We start from the raw sequence: 17,577 nt of genomic DNA, 5'->3' as shown, positions 1-17,577 counted from the left end.
CCCTCCTGCCCAACCTTTTTTACAACATGATCTACCTCTCTGGTTGGAGGAGGAAGATGAGGACGAATCCTATTCTGCACCACTATGTGCAATAGAAGCTACCATGGGGGGGGGGAACCAAAAACTGAGGATGATCTCATTGAAAACTTGATTCAGAATCCACCCCCCAGTATGTTTTCATTAGAAGAGCTAGTGATAGAAACCCAAGACAATCCTTTAGTTGATCTCTGTGTGGCCGACCTGACCTCTCTCTGTGTTAAGAACATAGAGTTCGGCCCTCAAAGAACCTTGAAAATCAATGCATCCCTATCCATCTCCCAGGAGAAGGAGTTGTGTAACTTATTGAGAATCCATTTGGATGCCTTCACTTGGAGCTATAAGGAGAAGAAGGGAGTGCACCCTTCAATCTGCACTTATCACATTTACATTAAGGAAGATTGCAAACCAGTGAGGGAGCCTCAAAGGAGGATGAATCTAGCCCTTAAAGACTGTCAAGGAAGAATTGCAAAAGTTACTAGATGTAGGATTCATCTACCCCATCTCTGATAGTGAATGGGTCTCTCCTTTGGTGCTAGTGCCAAAGAAAAATGGTAAGTGAAGAATCTGTGTCAATTATCGGGAACTGAACAGGGCCACCAAGAAGGAACATTTTCCTTTGCCTTTCAGAGATCAAGTGTTATATGGTCTAGCGGGGAAAAAGTTTTTCTCCTTCCTAGATGGGCTTAGTGGGTACAATTAGACCCAAATCAGCCCAGATGACCAAGATAAGACCACTTTCACTTGCCCTTGGGGTACCTTTACATATCGGGTCCTTCATTTTGGTTTGTGCAATGCTCCCACCACTTTCAAGAGAGCAATATTGAGTATATTCTCTGAACTGGTTCATGATGCAGTGGAAATATATATGGATGGTTTTACTCCTTATGGTTCTAACTTCTAGGAAGCTTTTCCTAACCTGGGGAAAGTTTTGGACAAGTGTATTCAAACGAACCTGTCCCTCAGTCTGGAAAAGTGTGAATTCTTGATGACTGAAGGGACCGTGCTAGGTCATGCAATCTCTCAGCAAGGATTACAGGTGGACCCCAACAAAATTGCCATCATTCAAAGGGTCCCACCTCCTCAAAAGGTGAGAAATGTCTGAAGTTTCCTAGGCTTAGCAGGATATTATAGAAGATTCATTAAATATTTCAGTAAGCTATCCTCTCCATTGTTTGGTCTTTTGGGGAAAGATGTCGAGTTCATATGGACTAAAAACTATCAAGAAACCCTAGATACCTTGAAAAGTAAACTTGTGACTGCCCCAATTTTGAGAGGTCCAAACTGGGCCCTCCCTTTCCACATTCACACAGATGCCTCGAACAAAGCAATAGGAGAGGCCTTAGGGAAAGCTGATGAAAAGTTACCTTATGCCATATACTTTATAAGTAAAAATTTGTCAAAGGCAGAGTTGAACTACACAGTAACCGAGAAGGAACTCCTAGCCGTAGTACATTCCTTAAATAAATTTAGAGATTACATCATAGGTTATCAAACCTTTGTACACACTGATCATGTTGTAATTAGGTATTTAATGAACAAACTAGATGTGAATGCTCGCATTATTAGGTGGTTGCTTTTATTGCAGAAGTTTGATCTAACCATTGTTGATAAGCCTGGTAAGGAAAATGTTGTTGCTAACTTTTTGTCTAGAATAAATCTACCTGTAGGTGAAGAAGGAATGGTGGATGGTTAGATGCCAGATGAACGTTATTCGCTATCTCAGTACTCTCTCCATGGTTTTCTCATATAGCGAATTACTTGGTTTCAGTACAGTTCCTGCCACACCTATCCTCAAAGGAGAAGAGCAAGATCGTGAGGAAAATTGCCCCTTCCACTTGGACTGGGGGCAATCTCTTCAAACTTGGCCATGATCAGATTTTTAGAAGATGTGTCAGGGAGGAGGAAGTTTTTGACATTCTCCTGACTTGTCATGACAGGCCTTGTGGAGGACATTTTGCAACAAAGAGGATTGCCTTCGAAATTCTGCAAGCAAGTTACTATTGGCCCACTCTTCATTAAGATGTGAGGAGATATATCAGCCAATGTGATCGGTGTCAAAGGATGGAGAAACCTACTCCAAAGGATGAGATGCCCTTGCAGCCTCAAGTGACTTTTGAGCCATTTGAGAAGTGGGGCATGGACTTTGTGGGTCCTATAAACCCTCCTTCAAACCAGAAACAATACACCATTGTGTGCACTGATTATCTGAAAAAATGGGCAGAGACAAAGGCAATCAAGGCAGTAACCGAAGAAAAGGTAGCTGAGTTTTTAAGAGAGAACATATTGTACAAGTTCGGGTATCCAATAGAACTCGTTACAGATCAAGGCAATCAGTTCACCTCCAAAATGATTGAAGACCTGCTCATCCATCATAAAATTAAGCACAATACTTCCACCCCATACCATCCACAAGCCAATGGACAGGTGGAAGTCACCAACAAAGCTTTAGAGGGAATTTTTACTAAGGTAGTGAGCAACAGCAGGAAATATTGGGCAAATTGATTAGTTGAGGCCACCTGGGCCTATGACACCACATGGAAGATCACCACAAGGTTCACACCCTATGAGATGGTCTATCGAAAGAAGGCTATGTTGTTAATAGAATTTTAATAGAATACACTAAGGATGGCAGCTCAACAGGACCTAGATCTTAGCCATGCACAAAGGGAAAGGTTACTACAGCTTAATGGATTGGATGAATAGTGATTGTAGGCCGTTGTCCACACATAAGTAATCCAACTGCAGAGGAAGATATAGCACAACAGAAGCATCAAGGAGAAACAATTCCAAGAAGGAGATTGGGCGTTGTTGTATGACTCAAGGTACAAATATTTCAAGGGCAAGTTGTGGACAAGATGGTTGGGACCATACATTATAGAAAAATGCAATGACAATGGCTCAGTTCTGATCAGGACTATTGATGAGGAAGCCATCCCCATGCTTGTCAATGGGCATAGGTTGAAAATCTACAAGAAGCCCCTCTCCAAGCAAGAATTCATTGAAGAGCTGAGTAAAACAGTGTTGGTAGTGGAGCAAACCTCTGCCTCCACTTCACCCACTCATTATATATATATATATATATATATATATATATATATATATATATATATATATATATATATATATATATATATATATATATATATATATATATATATATATAAGGACTCCAGTGAAAACCTCTATGAGGCGCTTGAGTCCCATCCTCAGGCTGGAAACCTTTCTTGAGGAAGCCTAGAGATGAAAAAAAAATAAAAAATGAGGAGAATAAATATCGCTGGGTGAAAACCTCCCCTTGGAGGCGCCCAGGGAAGGCAGGTAGGGTGAAAACCTCCCTGAGGCACCCTAGCTATCTCTTAAAAAGAAAAAAAAATAGAAAAAGAAAAATTAACTTATTTTGAGTGCATTGCAGGTTGCAGGAGGACACAGAAGGAAAGGGGACATGCCACAAGCCTATTTGTTGTGGGGAAAAATGCCTATGCAGGACGATCGTATCCACCTAAGGTGTGACAGTGCCTTAGCAACAAACAGACACAGCTATTCTAGTATTCTTCCTTTATGAAATAAGAATGAAGAGAGATGGATGGACTAACCGGTGTCTTCCATTTGTCCCTCGATCTGGTTTCTCTTCTCTTTGAGAGTTCCCAGCTACTTTCCTTCTCGCTCGCCCAGCTTCAACAGGTCCCTGCAAGATCACAAGAAGAGGACACTACACAAAGACATAGATTCATATTCATAACTAGTTCAGGATTAGGAATAAACTAAACATACTAATGCAATCATACATCAAAGATACATCAGTATATAGGAGAAACCAAGATAGCTTTATTGATGAATAACAAGGTTCAGGAGGAGATACAACCAAGAGAGTTCCAATCCAGCATCTCCTTCCCAGCAAATGAAATTCCTATCTTCACCTCCCTTCAAAGCATTAAGCACCCAATGATTCCAATCTCAAACCAACAGCAATTCTTTGCAATAACAAAATTCCAGCCTCCTGGATCTCATGGAGGAGAGATCCATATATAGATGTTTGGAGAGAGGATGAGTCAGCTTGAGATCTGACTAGTGTCCTCCCCCTCTGTCAGTTCTTGCTTCCAATTGGAGACTAAGAGCCTCTTACTCATCACTAGTCGAATTCATTGAGGCAAGTGTCATTGGAGAAGATTCTGGAAGCTTCCAGGGTCTTTCCACCTCATTGAATGAACTTGCCATTTGTCACTTCCCGCTCAGCGCACCCTGGTAGTGCTTCTACCTGCGTTGCAGTGCACCTAGCCAGTGTAATCTTTGCATTTCAGCGCAGACAGCTAGTGGAGCCTCTGAATTGATCCTGAATTGACTTGTTTTTGAGCAGTTTCTGGTGGAGAACTTCTGTGAATTGTTGTGGTTTGTTAGCCTTGTTCCTCTAGGGGTAGGAACAACATGTTTAGGGACTTTGGATCCCTTAGATTATGGACATTTCATGCTTATAGCTGTAAGGCACAAAAATGTCTATAACAGTTGCCCCCTAAAGTATGAGGTCGTTTATCGGGTGAAATGCTTTATTAGGAGGATCCGAAGTTCATCCAATGCTGGGAGGAGACCTGTAATAAGATACAATACAATACATTATTTTTCATACTGCTTTCATGATTTAGCTGAGGCGGGCATTCCCATGCTCAGCTTTATAAATTCATTTTTCTGTACATAGAATAGACAATCGTCTGATGGTAGACTGATAATTTTAATGAAATTATCATCCTTTGGGTAGGATGATTATCTGCTGCAATGATGTACATGTCAATGTCTTTAACTTTCCTGAATATATATCGCAGCCCGAATGGATGAAACTAGATCCGGGGTCTTCAAACTCGTTCGATCTTCACTCTAAGTATAAGTCGATCCATGTGAGAAATGTTCTGAAGTCGAACATGGAAAGACATCGCTTGATTACCGGTCAATGAGGTAAACCGTTAACAAGCGCGAGAGGAATCACCGATAATGATAATGACCCTCAAGGTACTGCAGTACAATTCACGTGGTGTGAATAAAGGACTTGGCGTCGAACACCACGCAAAATCTTTCGGTCGAAGGTCATTGATGTATACCTGTCACCGGAAGTGAGAAACTTGCCATTGAGGCATGCAAGCTTCAAAGTACTGAAGGGGGTGTTCCTAGATCAACTTCTTGGATAATGAGCTGATGTCGACAAGAAGCGATCTGTCAAAGGAGGGCCTTAATGAATCCCACATAAATGACACGGAACGGAGCTAATGATTTTGATGGAGGTGAAAACGATCTGATGACATATGATTCAGGGTGGCAGTCATGAAAGGATGAAGGATAATGTATGGCAGTGGATGGGACATGGTTGACTTCTCTGAATGACTTCTCTTGAACATATGGCGACACTTATGCGATGGATCGGTAGCATTACCCCAAATATGGATGGTATGGTGAGACCATGGTGATGTGACCGGTGAATGAAACAACCCAACCCGATTGTGGTACGGAGGAAAAGTGTCATGTTCAAGAGCGACTTGCTACCATCAAAGTTTTCTTGAGTTTCTCCCAATTTTCCCCAGTCATTGCTGACCAGTACCTCTTTATTTTTGTCAAGCTTGAGGAGGATAACATATGCTTATTCTATAACTTGCCCTTCGGGCAAGCCCATCACTATGTTTTAACGAGCCTAGCGATAGTGAAACTCGTTCTCGTCTAAAGACAAGTTTGTCGCTATTTAATGTTTTTAACGAGTCTAACGACAAAGATAACTCGGTCCTTTTCATTTTTAGAGAGTCTGAAAAGGTACGTAAAGTCAACTCCGAAAGTCCTTTTTCATCATCTAATCCCTTAAGTCCGAAAAGTATAAAACAATACAGAAGGGATGAGTTTTCGATAGTTTTAACGAGCCGAACAAAACAAGCGCTCGATCTTTTTGTGCAATAATCCCTCAGGTCCAAAAAGATTAAAATCTAGAGGAGGGATAGCACTTCCGGTCGCTTTAACGAGCTGGAAGGCCAAAAATCGGCAATATTTTCATATTTTACGAGTCAGATGAAAAGAGCTTAAAGAAGACTCGTCTTTTGAGGAACGAGTGATAAAACGGGTTAGCAGCTGATTCCAGGTACGGGTTGGAATTTTCCAATCACGGCAGTGTCACAAGGATGGCTAGTGAAATCACTCTTCGCAGCTGTTCCTCAAAATGGGTAAACAATCATATGGAGGTGAACGATCGGCCAATGGAAAAGTGGAGGTGACGGTGCAAACACGACCAAGGTTTTAATGGCTGATAATGTTACATTCACAGTGGTTATTTACCGGAAGATAGTTCATTTTTTAACGAGCTTAAACGCGGAAAAACACTGCTCAATCTTATGTTTATTTTTTAACGAGCATGAACTATGTGCTAAAACTGCTCGGATCTTGCATTTATTTTTTAACGAGCATGAACTGTGTGCTAAAACTGCGCGATTAATCCAGTCATATGATAAGAATGTCTCATTGAAGATGCTATTTTTTATGGAGCTTAGATCTTACAAAGCTTTGCCCCGGAATCCTTTCGTTATGCAAGTTCGGAAACGACTAATCCTACGAGTTTAAAGGGTTAGACCTACAGGTTTAAAGGGAGGACCTAAAAATTTATAAAATAAATAGTCGCCCCTTGCTTGCACTTTAAAAGGTTTGCATGCCCCTAGGTATAAAGTACAATTTCAAGGTTACCCCTCAATTTGCAGATAAAACATTTGTTCTACCAGGAAATGCCTACCTCTTTCAGGTTACCCAAAGATTGTTTCATTTGCACAGCAAACAAGACACTTCTTCAGCGATGTCTACCGAAATAGACAAAGGTGAGAGACTCCGTCTGTCAACTCACATAACTTTGACAAAAGAATCTTATTCTAGAACAACCCCTCTTCCATGCTGGATGGGGTACGGACTAGTCATATTCTCCCGCGGAAACCTACCCTATATCCAAAGTTTTCTTGCCGAAGCAAACCAAGACGCATGCCCCCTGGGTTCTAGTCATATCCTTCCGAATCACTCGCGCTCATCAGGAGGACGGACCATGGGTTGAGACATTTCTTGCGTGAAGAGACCATTTAGGGACGGTGTATGACTATTTGCGATGCGTGATCCGGGAAATGAAAGTTGGTCCACGAGCTTGACCACTCTTCCTTCGTGCGGAAAACACATTACTCTAAAGAGTGAGGAGACGATGGCTCCCATGCAATATATATAGTCTCGTCCAAGGAGTAGGTTATAATCCAAGGGTCCTTGAACGACCATCACGTTCATTTGAACGGTCTTCCCTTTCAATGTGATTCGCACATTGGGAAGAATCCCTAAAGGTCGACTGGTTCCTTTATCAAAGCCTGTCAGATTTCTCATTTCAGGCAAAAGCGCTGGCGAACCAAGCGCTTTCCAAGCAATAGAGGAAAGGATACTTACAGATGCCCCCTCATCAATGATGGTGCCAGCCATTACCATTCTGTATATTTGAACGATAATTCTGAATGGTATGCTTGCTGGCAATCGGGGTCTGCCTAGTTGGTTCCAGTCGAAGGATACAACTAGGTTGCTTGGTGGTGGGACCGAATAGATGGCCGAGTATGACTCTGACGAAGTTCCTTCCTACGATAAAGGAATGGGCAAATTGCCCCCTTGTTCGTTGGAGTCTGTGTTGATGAAGAGAATTTGGACGGTGTCGTCTTTATTCTCTTCTGTGATGGTATCATTCGAAGATAGAACCTCTGAAGGCAAGACCGGGTCAACTGCCGCCTCGACCTTTTGACTTTCGTCAGGTATGGATTCGGACGGTTCATCCTCAATGATAGGTGCTTCGGCTGACCACCTGAGCGGGCCAGCCGGGTTCTCAACTGGTGAAGGACTTGGCAGGAGTTTTTGATATCCAGGAGGAAGTCGCACCGGTAAAACTGGGCGATCTTCCAAAACTCTTTTAGCCTCGTCTAAGAAGGGACAACGGTGGATGGCATGGTCGCCTTCACACAGTTTGCAGGGAAATCTAGCTTTCCCTCTCTGTCCTGTGGCTTCACTTTCACTAGTTGACGGTGTGCTGTCAACATGGCTATCAGAGGTTGATGCCACCGAATTGTGCAAACAAGGAGACCAGTCCCTTAGTATCCGAGGGATGCAGGGACAATCTCTGTGGAAGTGGTCTCCCTTGCATATGACACATGGCGATTTAGGCCTAGTCAGTGCTTTGTGTGGATTTTTGTCAGACGACACTTGTTTGCCCCCAGTCGCTTTTGGCTCCTTCTTCTTCTTCTCTTTCTTCTTCTTTTCCTTCTTCTCCTTAGGAACTTGGTTTTTTGTTTTACCAGTTCCGTCAAGCGAAGAGGAAGGAGGAGAGGAAAAATTAGATGAAGTAGAAGGCTGGTGGGTAACTCTGGTCTGGTCTAACTGTTGATTCGACTGTTCAGGAATAGTGGTGTTCTGAACGACATTGGTTGAAAAGAGCCAGACCGGTAAGCCAATTGTCAGTCCTGGAAGCGACAATGTGGCCATATGGGGCGCACCAACATCTCCCCAAGAGGAGAAGGGACTAGGATTTCCACCAAGGGGAATTCCTTGGTTGGTGTGCTCCATTTTCTCAACCTAAAGATCAATGCAGGAAGAAGGGGTGATTGTTCCGTTTAAAATAAATTTTAACGACGCTTTAGACACAACTTGCTTTTTCAATTTTAAAGAGTCGAGAAAAAGCTAAAGATGACTCTAGTCTCCTTCGATGTTTTAACGAGCCCGAAGTGACAAATGCTCGGATGGACTTTTTCCCTTATAGAGTCTGAAAAAGGCCAAAAGGAACTGCTCTGGAGTTCTAGGTAGAGGGTGTGCCAAACTTTTCGCAAAACCGCAGAATACTTTTTAAGGTACGGGCGGTCAATCTTCCTGAATGCTGTGTTCAGTGCATTGCGATCAGTAGGGCGGCCGACACGGCTTCCTAAGGATAAAGGTTTTATGCCTATAGGGGTCTCCCAATATATACTCGACGGTACGTGGGAGCACAATCCGTACTGGCGCTATCGTCCCTTAGGAGGAATCACCCACCATCAGCGAGATCGACAGTCACCAGGCTTTACGACACCGGAACACGTCTCTAGCCTAGACCTCTATGTTGTGCGTTAAGTTACAAAGCGTTGTTAAGTTCATTCAATTTATTTTAGGTTGATCTTTTTAGAAGTTTGCCTTTTTGGATCACCACGAGGTGTATGATACAATTCCTAAATGCAGTCTAAAGATGATAAGCAAGCTTTTATATCTTTTCAACAATGAAAATCCTAGCTACAAAGGGAAAAGAAAGACACCATCTTTTCTCAAAGAGCAATCAGCACACTCTAATGCACTTTTCCTAAATCAAGCATGCAAACTATCAAGATGCAAATGCACAATGCAGGTGTTTGTTTTCCGCTTTCTTAATATTGATGCCTAAAAAGAAAGATTTTTGTACAACTTTGAATTTGCTTTTAAATGACAAATACAAACAAGTTTAGTTTTTCGAAATCAGAAAGGGTAGAAGAGAATACAACACTTTACGACTTTCGAAATGAACACTTGTTTCGACACTTAAAAGAGACAAACTCAAACCAAAAGCAAAAGTAAATGTATAATCAACTGTAAACAGCCAATGAACTCTCTCCTAAGATCACAATCAACAGATCTGAATCAAGGGCTACAGGATGATTATTTCACTCTTGCAAAGGAAAACTATAAATGACGCCACAAACACATAAAAACACTCACAGTATTTTTGTACAAAAGGAGGCGGAATTTAAGCAGAGAAAAGGAGTTATCAGACAGGTACCTATGCTAGTTACAGGTTGCAAAAATCAGAGATCAAAACAAGGCAAAACAGAGCAGAGAACCCCAGCTGCACAAGGCCTAACTAGATCAACGCACCCTCAACACAGAGGTTTTGACATTCAGCGCAGGTAGCCTTCACGGGACCTGCGTTGAAATGCAGAACCTCTTCACAGAGTCTGCGCTGAAGGAGAAACGAGAGTTCCTCACTGGGTTCTGGGTCACAGTTTGCTGATTAATCTACGGTTTCAGGCCAAATAAAAGCAAAAAGCAAGGTACAATCAAAGGGATGCTTTGAGGGAGGACTAAGATCTATCACAAAGGATCACCAAATCATTTGTGAGTCCATTGTTCAGATCATAGACAAATCTAGTGATTGGATCAAAGCAGCAGCTGTCTACTTTGCATCTGAGAATAGCAGATGCAGTTCGATTGTTGCTGTTGAGTCTATGAAACAAACAATGATAGAGACAAAAATAAAATGACTAAACAGATCTCCCCAGCAGAGTCGCCAATTTGTTGTGGGGAAAAATGCCTATGCAGGACGATCCTATCCACCTAAGGTGTGACAGTGCCTTAGCAACAAACAGACACAGCTATTCTAGTATTCTTCCTTTATGAATTAAGAATGAAGAGAGATGGATGAACTAACCGGTGTCTTCCGTTTGTCCCTCGATCCGGTTTCTCTTCTCTTTGAGAGTTCCCAGCTACTTGCCTTCTCGCTCGCCCAACTTCAACAGGTCCCTGCAAGATCACAAGAAGAGAACACTACACAAAGACATAGATTCATATTCATAACTAGTTCAGGATTAGGAATAAACTAAACATACTAATGCAATCATACATCAAAGATACATCAGTATATAGGAGAAACCAAGATAGCTTTATTGATGAATAACAAGGTTCAGGAGGAGATACAACCAAGAGAGTTTCAATCCAGCATCTCCTTCCCAGCAAATGAAATTCCTATCTTCACCTCCCTTCAAAGCATTAAGCACCCAATGATTCCAATCTCAAACCAACAGCAATTCTTTGCAATAACAAAATTCCAGCCTCCTAGATCTCATGGAGGAGAGATCCATATATAGATGTTTGGAGAGAGGATGAGTCAGCTTGAGATCTGACTAGTGTCCTCTCCCTCTGTCAGTTCTTGCTTCCACTTGGAGACTAAGAGCCTCTTACTCATCACTAGTCAAATTCATTGAGGCAAGTGTCATTGGAGAAGATTCTGGAAGCTTCCAGGGTCTTTCCACCTCGTTGAATGAACTTGCCATTTGTCACTTCCCGCTCAGCGCACCCTGGTAGTGCTTCTACCTGCGTTGCAGTGCACCTAGCCAGTGTAATCTCTGCATTTCAGCGCAGACAGCTAGTGGAGCCTCTGAATTGATCCTGAATTGACTTGTTTTTGAGCATTTTCTGGTGGAGAACTTCTGTGAATTGCTGTGGTTTGTTAGCCTTGTTCCTCTAGGGGTAGGAACAACATGTTTAGGGACTTTGGATCCCTTAGATTATGGACATTTCATGCTTATAGCTGTAAGGCACAAAAATGTCTATAACACTATTACATCTCTTCTAGACCCTCTTCCATCATTTCTATCTTTTTCCATCCCTTGGTATTGTTTTTCTGAAATCTGTGCATCCTACAGGAGGCACTGTGTGTTCTACAGGAGGCTCCTGTAGAAATCACAGAGAGTTCGAAGTCAATTCAAAGAAGGGATTGAAGAGCTGAAAACTTTTAGAAAAGGCATGTGGGCCATCCTACAACCATCTGTCATCATAACCATCCATTCCATACCTACACCACCACATTCCTAATCATTTCTTTCCTCCCTGCAAATAAAACACAACAATCCTGTTTTTTTTTTTTTTAAAGGGAAATAAAAAACAGCACCCCTACCAGTTACTTACAGCCTACCAACTGCTTCTCCATGACGATCAGGACCTTCAATAGACTCCTCCCAAGTCCCTACATAAACCTCAGCTAAAAGTTCTAGAGGGAGAAGCAGCGACAGGAACTCCTATAGGATTCCTGTAGAAGCTGATCCCCTTAAAAATAAAGCTCCAGAAGCAGAATCGGTGCAGCCACAGGCACATAAAACACGTAAGAAGCTAGATCCTGATTGAATATCACCTGTACAAGACAACCGAGCTACCTATCCAGAAGCCACGAGCATATGGCAGTAGAAATACATGGGGATAACACCAAAGTCTAGGCATGCAGTAATACTGTAGCGCACACATTTCGACTTATAGGGAAGTGTCTAAACCCGTTCCTTTGTTGCATATGTATGATCCAAAACTACATGAACAAATGGGATGGCTGAGATTAAACTAGATTAGTGGCTTGCTAACTGGCCACCCTCATCCAGTTCAACAGCACTTAGACGGAGTTCACTCTGCACGTGTGTCCAGTCAACTCATAAGAATCTCAAAACAGGTTGTGGCAGATAGTTTGACCTCCAACGAGAATGATGGAAATGATTGCGGGCTGGCGACATAAAGTTTCATGATAACACTGCAGTGGGGACCAACAATCCGAATGAGGGTAACGTACCCTTCCTACCACCTCATCTCATCACCACAAACCTCTCCCGTAAGCTTAAGTACGCTCTCTCAACTGCACTCACCACCTTTGTTTACATTTGTATCATCGTGCTCTCAACTGCATCAAGCTACCTACCATCTCCAGAGCCTCGAAACAGTTGCTCTTTGTCATTTTTAGAACCCTTTTGCCTATCGGATTCTACAGGAACATTATCGGGATCTATAGGAACAGAAATAGATCCTACAGGAGCCCTTTCTACAGGAGGGCCAGTGAGCAGTCTCGTAGAGGAAAAATCAGGGTTTTATGGAAAATTTGAGCTCGAAGAGGTAGGCTCTGGTAAACCCACTCTGCATATTCGTATATACAAGGGGTGATGTGATTTCAAGCAAAGGATTGAGTGAAAAGGAAGGAGAATTGAAATCAAAAGTCTGCCTGTTTCTTTTAAAAAAACACAGTCTTTTTATCTGCTCTCTGTGCTGAAGTGTTGTCTCTTTCTCCACCATGGTATTCTCATATACGAAGGAGTGATGCAATTTTAGAAAAATTAAGCCTGTAAAGAAGGAAATTGCATTGAAAAGTCTGCCTATTTCTTAAGAAAAACATAGTTTTATCTGCTCTCTGTTTCTAAGATATTGTCTCCTTCACCACCTTCATACTCAAATATACAAAAGGAGTAATGAAATCTTAGAAAAATTGAGCTTGGAAGGAAGGAAAATTGCATTAAAAACTCTCCCTATTTCTTGAAAGAAAACCTCAGTTTTTTCTCTGTTTTCGGGTTTGAAATTTGTTGTCTCCCTCTTCACCTGAGATATTCCAAAAGACTCTGAACATCATGACAAGGGGATTTATGAGGAAGGAACCTCTGAAGTCAACCAGGCTACATGAACTCCCAGAGGTGGTAGCCCTTTTTACTAGAGAAAATTGGATGGCCTTCTTTGAAAAGCTTTATGGGTATGATGAAGAAGTAACAAAGGAATTTGCCTTGTCTTTGACACCTCACTCAAAAACTCATGCCACAGTCAGTTTCAGGGGTCAAACTATAGAAATAACCCCAAAAGTCATCAACAGGGTTACCAGTCTCCCACTTGGACTACCCTGGAGCAAGGAAGAAAAACCACTGGGTTAAGTTACCACGAAAACCTTCTTCCATCCAGATGAGCATCCTGTAGAGGAAAAAAATGGCATCAGGAGAACAATCATACCTTACCCCTGGGATGAGGTCAGCTATCAGATTATCAAGTACATCTCTTATGAAGGAAGGTACAACATAGTTTATGGGTACCATTTCAGACTTTTGCATGAATTAAGGTATGGCATGGACCTTCCTGCACCCCAAAAACTCAGTATTCCCTATTTTATCCTCCAATCCTTAATATAATCTAGCATCAAATTGAAGGTAAGAGTTCTAGACCAATTGGCTCACCATGGGCTAATTAAACTACTAGTGGAAGAGACCCTCCACACCTTCATAATACCCATAGCCTGGGAGATTTTTAGAAATATGACAAGAGAAGATGCTGTGAAAGCCTTCACATATGACCTCGGTCCATTTGAAAGTGAGCAAGAAGAAGAAAAAAGAGAAGAACTTGAAACAGAAAAAGAGGAGAAGACCCAAACAGAGAAGGAAAATACCAGATTAGAGAGGAGGAAACTTAGGACAGAAGAGAAATAGACTAAAATAGAAAATAAAAAGACTAAGCTAGAGAAGGAAAAGACTAAATCAAAGAAGGCACTAACTGAACAAGAAGAGGAGGAAATTAAAATAGGGATAGAAGAAACAAAACTTGTAGAGGCAGAAAAGACAAAAGAAGAAGAAATAGAAGCACCAAATGAAAAAGTGTCTCCTGAAACACTGGAAAGGGAGGCAACAACTATTCTTGCTGCACTAAGCATCCCAGTTAAGCCCAAACCAAAGAGAAAAATGCTACCATCCATGTATTTCAAAGCTCGGAAAGGCACCAGAATAAAAATAGGGATGCCACAATCACCCTCAAAAGAGCCTATCACCATTGAAGATTCTCCTACTGCCAAAAAGGAGGAATCTCCATCGAAAACCCCCATTACCTGTGAAAGAGGAAGCCCTAGATCTTCCATTTCGAAGGAAAGGATAAAATTATAGGACTCTAAAACCTTCCTACAGGAGGCACAAACCGCTCTACAGGAGACTAAGAAACTTGAGAAAAAGGCAAAAGAGCAGACCCAGAAGAAGGATGAGGTAGTAAAGATACCAGGACAAGACCGACCTCCCTAGTATCTATGGATATCTAGCGACAAGCAAACCAAAAAAATCTATCTTTCTCTAAATATGCAATTTATAAATAAAGGCAAACAGGTGTTTTAGGCCTACCTCAAGTCCAGTGCTAGTTTGTGGAAGCCATGCTCTGTTGATCCAAATGAGCTCCCTTGTAAAGAATCTGTAAACAAAAATAAGCACACACATTAAATAGCACCTGAAAAGCCAATATAATAAGCATATTTATCATGATGATCAAGGAATTCATTGAACAAACCATATAAGACAATTTATTAAGAAAAATGAATCTGATTGTATTAACTTTAATCAAAGAAGAACTTTACAACCTTGGTGCCTTGATGTTGTACAAGCTCCTCCCAGGGTCCTGCAAGAATCTCCTCTACTTTAACAAGTTTCACTCTCTTCCCAAAGAAGCCAAAAGGTATGTAATCTCTCCTCTCAAGCTTAACTAGGAAGTCTCAATTCCAACAGCATTTACCCTAAAAAATGTTCAGCTTCTAACCTCCCCAGCAACTAGCCCAATGCCTTAATTTATAGTGCAATGGAGGGAAGTTACTAGGTCCACCTTCAAAGGGATAAAGCCCTCCTTCAAAGGGATAAGCTCCTCTCATCAAGGGATTAGCTCCTTTAGCTATGGGATGCATGAACCACCTAGGAGCAAACCATCCACGTCAAGATTGCTTCTAGAAGCATCCAGAATTAACCACAAGTGAGTTTTTAAGAATAAAATTGCGCCTTTTTGACTTTCATAGGGGTCCACACCCACTCCTTTAGAGACATAGCGGCAGGTCCGCATGTAACATGACCAAGGGGTGCAGGACAACAGGTAACAGTAAGAGAAAGTGCGGAACAGAGCTTTATTGATTTTCAAAGACTTTCTCTCATTTTTAAAGCTTGACATGAAGAGCTGAGGTTTGAGACTTGCTAAGGAGGACAATATGAATGATGATAGACCCATACTGACTGCAAATAGTCATGGTGACAATATTTTGTGTAACAGATTGCCCCCTAAAGTGCGAAGTCTGTAGTAGATGAGGATTTCATTTATCATCTAAGAATAGTGAAGTACTTTATCATTTCGAGGATCATCTTGTGGAGAGCCCGGTTGGAACCTGTAAAAACATTCAATACAAAAAATATATATGAGATCATATCATCGTTGAGGTAGGCATTCCCATACTTAGATAAAAACTAACTAGCAAACTAACTAAACTGCTCTGATATAGGAATGATCTTGCAATAAATCACAAGTATAGACACATGTAGACACAGTATGGACGCAACCATCTGTTTATGAATAGTCCACTATATAATGAATACAAAATTCCTCGCAGCCTGGATGGTGGAAACTAGATCCAGGGTCTTGATTTCTACTTCCCGAAATAGTACGATTCTATCCATGTGAATGAATGTGTCGAAGTCGAACATGGAAGAAACCACTTGATTACCAGTCAATGATGTAAACTGTTAACAAGTGTGTGAGAAACCACTAGTAATTTCAATGGCTCTCAAAGTACTCAGTACAATCCATGAGATGTGAATATATGTGTTGATGTCGAACATGTCACAAAATCCTTTGATCGAAGGTCAATGATGCAACCTATCGTCGAAGGCGAGAAACCTACCATTGGGGCATGCAAATCCCAAGGTACTGACGATCTCTAGATCATCTTTCTAGACAATGAGCTGAAGTTGATAGAAAGCGATCCGTTGTAGGCAAGCCCACAACATGAAATCATAGATCAAGTTTGAATAAATATAGTTGCAAGGACTGACTTAGGGATGGTCAAGATGGATGACAGATATTTTGCAGATGAATGGTTTATTTGCACTGACCTCTTGAATACATAATGACACAGCATATGGTTTGGTGACAATTGACCCAAAGTTAATACCCAGAAACTAGCTGAAGACTTTCAATATGGTTTGATCAACTGTTAGGCAAAGGATTTCCCAACCCAGGTGAATAAAAAGTGTTGTGTTCAAGAGTGGTTAAATGTTTTTCTGAGACACAAAGTATGAGAAACAGGTTCATTTTTCTCTCTTTTCCCCCACCATTTCTGGCAAGTACCTCTTTATTTTTGACAAACTTGAGGAGGATAACATTTGCTTGATTATAAGCTCATCCTTCGGATGAGTCTAAATTAGTTTAAATTCGAACCCTAAGAAGGATTGGTCCATTCCTATTTGTAATTTAACAGGTCCTTTACTGTTAAACTTTAACGAGTCCAGTATAGGAGAAACTCAGCTTTTTTCAATTTTAGGGAGTCCAAAAAAACTTAAGAAAACTCCATGGTTGTCCTTTTTCGTAAATTTGTGTCTCCCAAGTCCGAAAAAGTATAAAATAATACTTGAGAGAGCTTCTTGACCATTATGATCAAGGAGTACTTTTCATAATTATTTTCTCTAATCCGAAAAAGTAAAAAAGCGATCAACGACACGTCGTTTTATAACCAATATCGAATTTGAAACGACAAAAATCCGCAATCTTTTCATGTTTTTACAGTCAGAAAAGGGTTGTAAGTGGACCGTCTTTTTAGTTCCGTTTTAACGAGCTTAAAAAGAAAAACTCAGGAATATTTTCATATTTTAGGAGTCAGAAAAGAGTTTAAAGGTGACTCTAATGTTTTTTTGTAAAAAACGATCAATTTTGCCTTAAAAATCCGTTATCCTACACAAAAACTCAAACATTACTCATACCTGTTTAAAATAGATAAAAATGCTTCAAAAGTTACCTCTTTAAAGTGAAAAATAAACAAATTAAAAATTCATTTATTCAAAAAAGCTTATAAAAAGGGCTTTTGTAAATTCATTTTTACCGTTTGACTTTAGAGTGAGAAAAGAGAGCTTTTGGTAAGAAACTTCCCGTGAAGATTGCGGAAAATCCGCCCGTCGGAATCGAACACCATCACCTCCAAGTAATCCACATCATCTTACTCTT

The sequence above is a fragment of the Pinus tabuliformis genome, chromosome 1_2, assembly GCF_031772625.1.
Source record: "Pinus tabuliformis cultivar Carrire ecotype Pingquan chromosome 1_2, CPIR1, whole genome shotgun sequence".
Lineage (NCBI taxonomy): Eukaryota > Viridiplantae > Streptophyta > Pinopsida > Pinales > Pinaceae > Pinus > Pinus tabuliformis.
This window is presented reverse-complemented; position numbering follows the sequence as displayed.